This window comes from Bubalus kerabau, chromosome 9 (genome assembly GCF_029407905.1).
Source record: "Bubalus kerabau isolate K-KA32 ecotype Philippines breed swamp buffalo chromosome 9, PCC_UOA_SB_1v2, whole genome shotgun sequence".
NCBI lineage: Eukaryota > Metazoa > Chordata > Mammalia > Artiodactyla > Bovidae > Bubalus > Bubalus kerabau.
The window spans coordinates 33,795,316-33,804,785 of record NC_073632.1 but is presented as its reverse complement, the minus strand read 5'-3'; the positions used below and the strand labels follow the sequence as shown (position 1 = coordinate 33,804,785).

Genomic DNA, 9,470 nt, shown 5'->3' with positions numbered 1-9,470 from the left:
TTTGTTTCTAATGACAACCCGTAATAAGGATGCAGGTCAGGTCTGGCTTCTGGCCAGCTGTGTACACTCGTGTCAGAGTATACTGGGGGCCCAGGAGGGACTTCAGAAGGAAGGGCTGCCTGTCAGTTCAGAGGAAATGGTGTCAAACAAGTAAACTGCTCCCCGGCCCCCTCCCCCGCCCCCGGGTCAGCCCATTGTGTGGGGTCACCAACCAACAGCTAATTCTTCTGTCCCCTTGCTGTTGATTGGCAAGATGAATGCCAGAAGCAGGTGAGAGAAGATGTGGCCACAGAGGGGGGCTGAGTGCTGACACGAGGGGGTGAGAGAGCTCCAAGTACCTCTCCATCCTCAGGGCTTGAATTAAATGACTTCCTTCTCTGGGGCTACAGACAGGTCACGAGGGATAAAATTATCAACTCAGGAAAGAGAAGATGTTTATAGCTTCTGCTACTTTTACAAAAATAGATAAAAGGATTGTTTTTTTCCACCCTCTGCAGCCTGTAAACTTCCTTAGCACTCTGCATAATTTGCTCCTTCTTCCAGAAATAGGGGAGTCCAGTGGGACGTTGTGTGTTGAGACTGTCGGGTCCATGGTGTGTGATGCTTTCAGGGCAGAATGCTCCAGCTTAGAGAGTTATTTCACTACAGCATCTCCATCTTTCCCATTCCTTCTTTCCCTCCTTTTTCTTTTCTTTCTTTCAACTTTATGACTTGTAATTTGCATACCATAATTCACCTGTTTTAAGCATAATTTACAGAATCATGCAACCATCACTATGATCCAATTTTAGAACATTTTTATCACCCCCTCCCCCAACACTCTTTCTTTTATCAACCACTCCTCATTCCCAGCTCCAGGCAACCATTAATCTACTTTCTGTCTCATAGAATTTCCTTTGTTCAACATTTCATGTAAATGGAATCATGCATACATTTTTTATGGTTCTTTGTGTCTGACTTCTTTCACTTAAGCTACTCTTTTGAAATTTTATGTTATGGCTTATGTGAATACTTGGTTTCTTAATTACTAAATAGTATTCCATTGTATAGACATACCACATTTTTGTTTATCCATTCATCACTTAGTTGATATTTGATTAATTTTACTTATTTACTAATATGAATAGTGCTATTATGCACACTTGGGTACAAGTATTTATGTGGAAGTATGTTTTTATGTTTTCATTTTTCTTGAGTCAATATCTAGAAGTGGAATCACTAGGTCACACAGTAAATTTGTGTTCAACATTTTAGAAACTGCCAAATTGTTTTCCAAAATATCTGCACAAATATCTATTTCTATCAGCGCTGGATGAGAGTTAGTTTCTCCTCATGCTGACCAATGATTGTATTATTGGTCTTTTGCATTTTAGCCATCCTGGCAGGTGTGAAATGATACTGCACCCTTTCTTGCAAAAGCTGGATTTAGGAAACTGAATTTTCCTGGTTGTCAGGGTATTATCTATGTTCTGCTAGCTTGACAGGAGCCATTCTGAGATAAGGAGACCAAATAAAGTCAGGAGAAAATAGTGGCTAAAATAACAGGTTTCCCAGGTGGTGTCAGTGGTAAAGAACCCACCTGCCAACACAAAAGACCTAAGAGTTACAGGTTCAGTCTCTGGGTTGGGAAGATCTGCTGGGGAACGGAATGACAACCCACTCCAATATTCTTGCCCGGAGAATCCCATGGACAGAGAAGCCCAGTGGGCTATGGCCAACAGGGTCCCAAAGAATTGGACATGACTGAAGCAACTTGGCACACAGCACAGAGTTTTAAAAGACAAATATCCTAAAAAGAAGTATTCTTTTTATGGCTCAATAGTAATGAAAAAAATCATCTTATACTCTAATTCTCCTTGAAATAAGAACTGGTTTGAAATACCTACCTTCTTGTTCGATAGATATGCCAAGATTTAAGCCATGTCTGAAATGTAAAACTTTAACTTTGTGGAATCTGATTCTACTTTGCGATAGATGATGTCAGAAAGGCGTTCAATTATAGGACACCCAGCTGATGTTCAAATACTGCCTGATGGTAATGGTATGGGGGACTCCCGATCCCCAACTCCCCCCCCGCAACTTCCCCTGCTAATTCACACACACTGTGGTTTCTGGACCCTTTTTAGGGCCACTTGGGTTTGTAGCATCTTCTGGTTATAATGCATTTTGAAGAAGGACATCTAAATTTTATCTTATATCAGATTTCACGTAAGGACATTAAGCCAAAAAGAGCATTTTGAGAACTTCACACTTTGAAAGTGTTGCTTGACCAGTTCATATGGAGGTATGTGTATTTTTACTTCGCTTGTATTAGATAAAATACAATAGCTGGGTCTGCTTTGGGATTTAAGTAGATGTGTTTCCTTATAGACCATATTATAAATCCTTGTTACTTGCCCTTGGTTAGTTCATTTGGCTTCTACACAGAGCTACTAAGCCCAATATTCCAATGTTAGCTGACCTCAGTACTTCCATGGCTACAGACTACACAAATGCATGCCCTTGGTCAGAAGTAGGTGTGGCAGGATACATGCCAGGGTCAGCACTGGAAGGAGCTTGGGAAACAGATGTGACTGTTCTTCTGAGGCTTTAAAATGTCCTTTATTTTACTCTAAGTAGGTCATTCATAAATGAGTAGTGTAAAAACACTACTGGATACTTCATGGGCACTTAATGGATATTATCAAGGCTGTGTCAATTAAGCAGGCAACTAATCATTTTGCCCATTTTTCCTAGGGTGTGTCAGAGGAGATAGAAAGAGACAAGATATGTGGACAAATTGCTAGAAATGTGTAATAAATTGCCCAAGACTAATACAAACAGTGTTAGATTTCTTGAGGAAGGAAACATATTTCTCCCCCCTCTGAGAAACTGGGAAAAGGTTCACACTTAAAAGGAAAACTTGGCCTAGACTTTGAAGGATGGATGAAGTTTTTTAAAGTTTTTTTTTTTTTTTAATGTGCCATTTTTAGTCTTTATTGAATTTGTCATAATGTTGTAACTGTTTTGTGTTTTTGTTTTTGGGCTCCAAGGCATGTGGGATCTTAGCTTCTTAACTCATGCCCCTTGCATTGGAAGGTGAAGTCATAACCACTGGACCACCAGGGAAGTCCCAAATGGGCAAAGTTTCAGTAGAGAGGTGAGAGGTGTCTTGGATAGGGCACACAGGACAGAGGCAGGAAAAAAAAAATTTTTTTTTTAGGGAATTTTTGATGAATTATTTTGACCAAAGCAAAGAGTTTTAGTAGAAAGAAGGCAAATAATGTTGGTAAATAAAGGTCTTGAACGTCCCATCAAGGAGTTGCACATTTTACTATGGAGAATAGGCAGTCCTCTAATGTCACCGGGATGATGAGTATATGACAATATGGTAGCAGCGTATGGGCTGGAGAGCTGGAGAGTGAGAGACTGCAGACCCTGGTTACCATCTGAGAGGGGAAGACATGCACGACCATGTCTCTGAAAACATCGAGCAAAAGCCCCCCTGTGAGAGATGGTGCAAAGGCAGAAGGGAAAAGATTTCATAGCTGGTAGGATATGCTAGCCATCGTTTCCGTGGTGGCTCAGACGACAAAGCCTCTGCCTGCAACGCGGGAGACCCAGGTTCGATCCCTGGGTAGGGAAGATTTCCTGGAGCAGGAAACGGCAACACACTCCAGTATTCTTCCATGGAAAATCCCATGGACTGAGGAGCCTGGCAGGCTACAATCCATGGGGTCGCAAAAAGTTGGACACAACTGAGCGACTTAACTCACTCACAGGATGTGTCTGGCAGGGTAGAGAGCCATCAAGAGGATTTCAGATTTGCAAACCCGGATGAGATGGGAATTGTAAGCTGAGCCGAGAAACGAGCGACAGGAGAGAAAAAGACCAAGTTCGGTTTTTGGTGTATGTCCTATTTTAAAGGCCTGGAAGAGGAAATTTCAGCAGGCCTTTGGAAATGCATTTGCCTAATACAAATTAAGCATCCTCCACCCCTCCACCCCCCTTTTAAAGTTAATTAAATTTCCTTCACTCAGGGCCGTTCCTGTCCCGCCCGGGAGAAATGAGGCTGAGTCATGCCGTGAAAAGGTCCTGCCTGGAGGAAACTGCAGATTCCACTTCTGTGGGGGCTAACTGCTTCCTTGCAGTCAGGACAAACGAGGTCACTGGAAACTTCCAAAGACAATGCAGCCGTCTCTGCCAGGCTGGAGGAAGAGGGCCAGCCCCGCGGCCGGTGAAGTGTCCCCCCGCGTGGGCGCTTGATCTCTTTTTCGCTCCCGCCGACGTGCCTGCTGTTTTCCGGTCCCAGGGGACAGCTCCCGGACTTCCCCCCTCGGGGCAATAAATATAAAAGCTTCCCCCCAGCCCCCTGCACCGACAGCCAGCTTCATTCAGGCCACCAACAGGCACGCTGGTAGCAGGTGTTGTTAAAAGTTAGGGGATGGCCGTCCAACCACGCCGGGCCTCCTGGCCGCGCAGGGTGGGCCGGCTGGGATGCGCGGCGGCGCGCGGGCCGCAGGCGGAGGAGGGGCGGGGGGCGCCTGGTCCAGCTGCCGGCCTCGCCCGCGGAACAATGCATCTGTCACCCGGTGAAGGATAGAGCGGCGAGGGCTGAAAGGGAGGCGCACGTCTGGCTAGTCTTCCCACCAGGCTGGCTTGTGCGCCTCCCACTGCTCTCGGGCAAAGAGCCAGCAATAGGGGCCTTGGAAGGTTCTTGACCAGGATGTACCCGGTGAAGAAGGAGCCACAGGAAAAGAAAAAAAAAAAAAAAAAGATCAGCGGAGGCTACTTTCTGCCCTGCCTTTAGTGAGGCCATGCCTTCAGCCCTCCAGGGCCTGGGTCTCCTGCCTGCCTCACCCCACTGCTCACAGCACCCCTTTCGGAAGAGAGGATGGAATGGAGAGCTTGAGGATTGATAAGCCTTCCCTCCGCTATCGGGAAAGCCTGCCCCGGTCACGCCGACCGATTATCACTCAGGAATCCTGCTGTGGGCTATTCCTGGCTCCAGGCCCAACCTGCTCTCTAACCTGAGGCAGGCCTGTCGCTCAATTTCCCCTTTTCATCCATGCTCAGCCGCTCTTCCAGAGCATAAGCCAGAAAGGAGGCAGCAATATATCGGTGACTCCCACCACCTGGCCCAAGGCTATAGTGTTCTTAGTGATTAATTTTAAGGACCAAAATTCTGGTCATTACTTTCAAATGTATAAGCACACATACTGTACACACATTCGTATGTATTCTAGCATGATTATTTCACAAATACATATATTTATTTATAAGCTATAGCCAGTCCTCCAGGATCTGATCAAGAGAATAAATGACACATATAATTAATCAGAACAATTCATTTAGTGATAGTCTTCAGATTATTTATGCTTTTAAACAAATCCCTCTAACCTTATTTTCACTTTTATTTTGTTTAAGCCTCCCCGGGTACACTTGGATTCTCTTGAACACAGGTCAACATCACACATCCTTTGTTACTTGGATGGATGGTGATTAGGTTACACAGAATAAGCCAACATTTACCAAGGCCACAAAACTGAGTTAGGGACAGAACAGGATGGCTCCCAGAGATTTGGATTTCTAATTCAGTATTTGTTCATGACCCACAACTAGATTATGATTTTCTAGAAGGCAGGACTATGCCTTGTGTCTCTAGTTCTTCTAACCCTAACCCTGGCATACAATAGGTGCTGAATAGCTATTGTTGGGATTTCTCTAAAATTCCAGAAAGAAAAGGAGATGGACAGAAAAAAAAAAAGGACCTAGTTAACGTTAAAAAGGAAGAAATAAATTCAATGGCTCTATAAAATAAAAACATGGCCCCACATTTTAAAGAAATTTGGTTAAACTGGCACGTGGTGTAATTCTGAGAGACATTTCCATGTCCAGAAAAAAACTCCTGAGTACACAGGAGCTGAATTTTAAGACAATGGTAGTAGATGATGATCTTGACAACAAATATCTGGAAAAGAAAATGAACTCTGGGCTTGATTTTGCAGTACAAGCAAGTCACAGATAAAATTGTCCTATGTCCAGAGTAGTCAGAAATCAAATAGTTGCCAGAAGACGCAAAAGGAGGACTGCAATGTCATAAATCAGATGAATGAGCCTCTTGACCATTTTGATCAGGAAAGTACAACTGAAGGAAATGTGTATCAGAGGAAACCAGAAGAGCTGCTTTGCCAAAGCCTTTTTTGGGGTAGAGAGAATGAAGGTATCAAATTCCTGTGGACATGAAGGAAACGAATATCTTGGTGTGAGGTGAACAGTCACTAAAGAACACACCACATCGGGAGAGGAAGGGCAGAATCAGGACAGAGAACCAGAGACTGAAGAAGCGCATAAAAGGACGACCACGTTCAAGTTCCCCCCACATGATCACTTGTAGATACCAGAGGGAAAGACGCAAAGAAACGTGGTGCCACCATTTCTTCTCAACAGGGACTCCCCGTGTATAACCTCGTAATTTGGGGAGACTGAACTTATGGGTACTTGACTCCCCCCTTTTCCTTTTATTTTCACTAGCGAGGGGATGGAATTGAGTGGAGATATGGGTGGGGCTGAAGGAGAAAATTCTCTTCTGTTATGAGCAGCAACTAAAATGATGTGATCGCAAGCCCCCATCCATGTGCCTGCTAGAACTGGGAAAATATGAAGCCTGCAGGCTTTCGAGGAGTTCCGATTTCTTGATTTCTGCTGTGGGGTCCAAGACAGCAGTATCAGTAGTTGTGGGCTGCTGAGGGGTCCTGTGCAAAACTGCAGAATATGTAGAATTGATCGTTGTGCCCCCTTTCATCTCCTTTTCTGAATCTCTCTCTCATCTCTTGCTCCTACTCTTGTCTCCCAGATACACAGCCTCCGCTGCTGCTCTCAGAAATGTCTTTAGCTCAGCTCACAAAACCCCCACTGAATCCATCCATACAAATGAGCTCATTTGAGCCCCACTCTCAAAAGGACTTATTTAAAATGTACACTGTTAAAGAACTCCTATGTTACAAGAAGGTTATTTGCTGCAAGGTCATTCAGGAAGAGATTGTCAGAGCTGAGACTTGAACTCAGGTTCTCAGAAGGGTGTCTCCCTTAGGTGCAGTTTGCATGGGGAATTCTCATTCCTACTTTACACTGTGCTAGGCGGCCAAGGCTACCAGATAATAAAGACAGATCAGTGTCGCTGTGACATCTACTCTCCTCCTTCGCTTGTGTTTGCAAGATGCTTTCTCCTGACACCCATTGGCTTCATGCCGCAAGATGAGACTGTGAGAAACTGTGAATTACAGATTGAACACTGAGGACATCTTGAAGTGGAAATGAGGATGAAAGTTTGGCAGAGAGGGAACAAGATAATGAAAAGCAGTCATGCCGTTTCTCTGGGGAGGAGGATTCTTCTTGAGGGTGAGTTTAAAGGCTTTAGAAAGGGAAAGATGGTGAGATGAAAGGCAGGCTTCCTCAGCCCAGAACCTGGAGGAAAGAAGAGAGGAAGGAAGAGCTGATGCGATGTATACCTGGATGGTGGTCGCTGGGCTTGGGAGGAAGAAAGATTCCTCATTGCAGATCAGCAGCCTGGGTACTGAGCACATCGGAGGCAGCAGATAGTCAATATTTGTGGATACAAAGCTTAACCTATTCCCCAGGCCAAAACTAAAGCTAAGAGGCCAAATGGGATAAGGCAAAAAAGAATCTATAATATGAGTTAGGGATGAATAACTAAGACAAAAATATAATTGAGGCTAGTGGTGAAAGTTATTGGTATTAAGAGACCAACCAGTTGGTGGTGTTATATCTGAGGCTGTGAGAGTCAAAGGGAGCAGAAAGGCCATTGAGAAGCACCTGTTGATTTTATGAGGGGAGAAAATGAAAGAGAGAAAGGTTAAGTATCCTTCTAAAGCATGAAAGTGAAAGCAAAGTCGCTTAGTCCTGTCTGACTCTTTGCGACCCCATGGACTGTAGCCTACCAGGCTCCTCCCTCCATGGGATTCTCCAAGCAAGAGTACTGGAATGGGTTGCCATTTCCTTCTCCAGGGGATCTTCCCGACCCAGGGATCGAACCTGGGTCTCCTGCATTCCAGGCAAATGCTTTAACCTCTGAGCCACCAGGGAAGCCCTTAAAAAAAAAAAAAGCATAGAGAACTGCTTTAGTAGCCAAGAAAGGGCTTTACATCTGAGACTCCTTATTTAAAACCTGAATTTAAACTAAGGCCAGCATGGATGTAAAGCCAGCATCCTACACTAGCCCCAAAGTGGCGAGAGCTGTGCTTTCGTCTGTGGAGACCACATTGCAGTGACAGCTGTCACCTATTTTGTGCCACTGGACAAGGTTTGAGCTTCTTGTATTATCTGAAATGTTGGGAGGTTAATAATGACTATCTCTACTTCATCACAAAGTTGTGAAACCTGTGAGACAGTGTGTCAAAGGCTTATACAAAACATTTGCAAAGGTAAATTTTTCTCGGTGTCTTTTAGTATTTGGGCAAAACCCTCCCTTATATAGTGTTAAGTTGCCCTAATTGTCATCCAAAATCTGTGTCAGAATATGGAGACATTTTAAAAGATATTAAATCTCATGTGATAAAGAAAAGACATGTGGTCTACATGCATTCATGCTTTTAAAAACAACCTCATGAAAGAAATATTCTGTCTGCTAACCACATGGCAAGTCTTCTTTAGATTGTATTTTACATTTTCTTCCTTTATGTTTCTATTTAAATTATCTAATGTTTATCTATGTTTATAGTTATACATATAAATGTACCTTTAGCTTCATGTGACTATGTGTGCAGCATCTTAAGAAACTTACTGCCTTCTAGAATGATCAGGTAAATAGATTTTAAAGGATCCTAGTGGTTTTTCATCCAAGAGAAATGAAAGACTGAGAATAATGATTTCAGAGCTTCCCCTTACAGTGACTTTTAGTTTTTGTTGTTCTACCATTTGAACAAGAGGGAAAGAGACAGAGAAAGAGATGCTTCAACTTTTCCCATTCAAAGTCATGATGGGAGAGCTGGCTCTTCTCAAAGAGAAAGAAGTGGGAAAGGGACAAGATAGCAAAATAACATCAGTGGGTAATAAATAGATGGCATTTTCATCCTAAAGATGGAAAATAACTCTTGCAGCTACTTTGAAGGAAGCTTCTGCAAATAAGCTTGAATTCAAAAGAGAACAATGCAAATACATTTTGAAGAATCTTAAGAAGATGCAAATACAAGAAGAATGTATGTAGAGTTGTAAATAACTATTTAAGAGCTAAGAAAGGAAAAAAAAAGTGTTGGTTGTTGGTTTGCTCCATTTTCCAGCAAGAAGGAATGCCTAACGGTTACAAATAGAATAAAGCACAGAGCTCCTGAGTATAGCAGGATGATGTTAAGAGTTTGGAAGAGCAAAATCTGAGAAGTACAGAAACGTCTTGAGTCGAATGGGTGAGGGTATCCATTACATGAAAATGTAATGAAAGGGTACTAGTACAATTAATAGAGCACCATTCTTAG

At 43.3% G+C, this 9,470-nt stretch overlaps 1 non-coding gene across 1 annotated transcript; it reads right to left on the bottom strand.

Annotated features, from left to right (window-relative positions):
• Window positions 1-8,013: 8,013 nt before the first annotated feature.
• TRNAS-GGA (transfer RNA serine (anticodon GGA)) lies at window positions 8,014-8,085 on the bottom strand. Its single transcript has one exon. It is a non-coding gene; the product is annotated as a tRNA-Ser (tRNA).
• Between the last annotated feature and the right edge of the window lie 1,385 nt (window positions 8,086-9,470).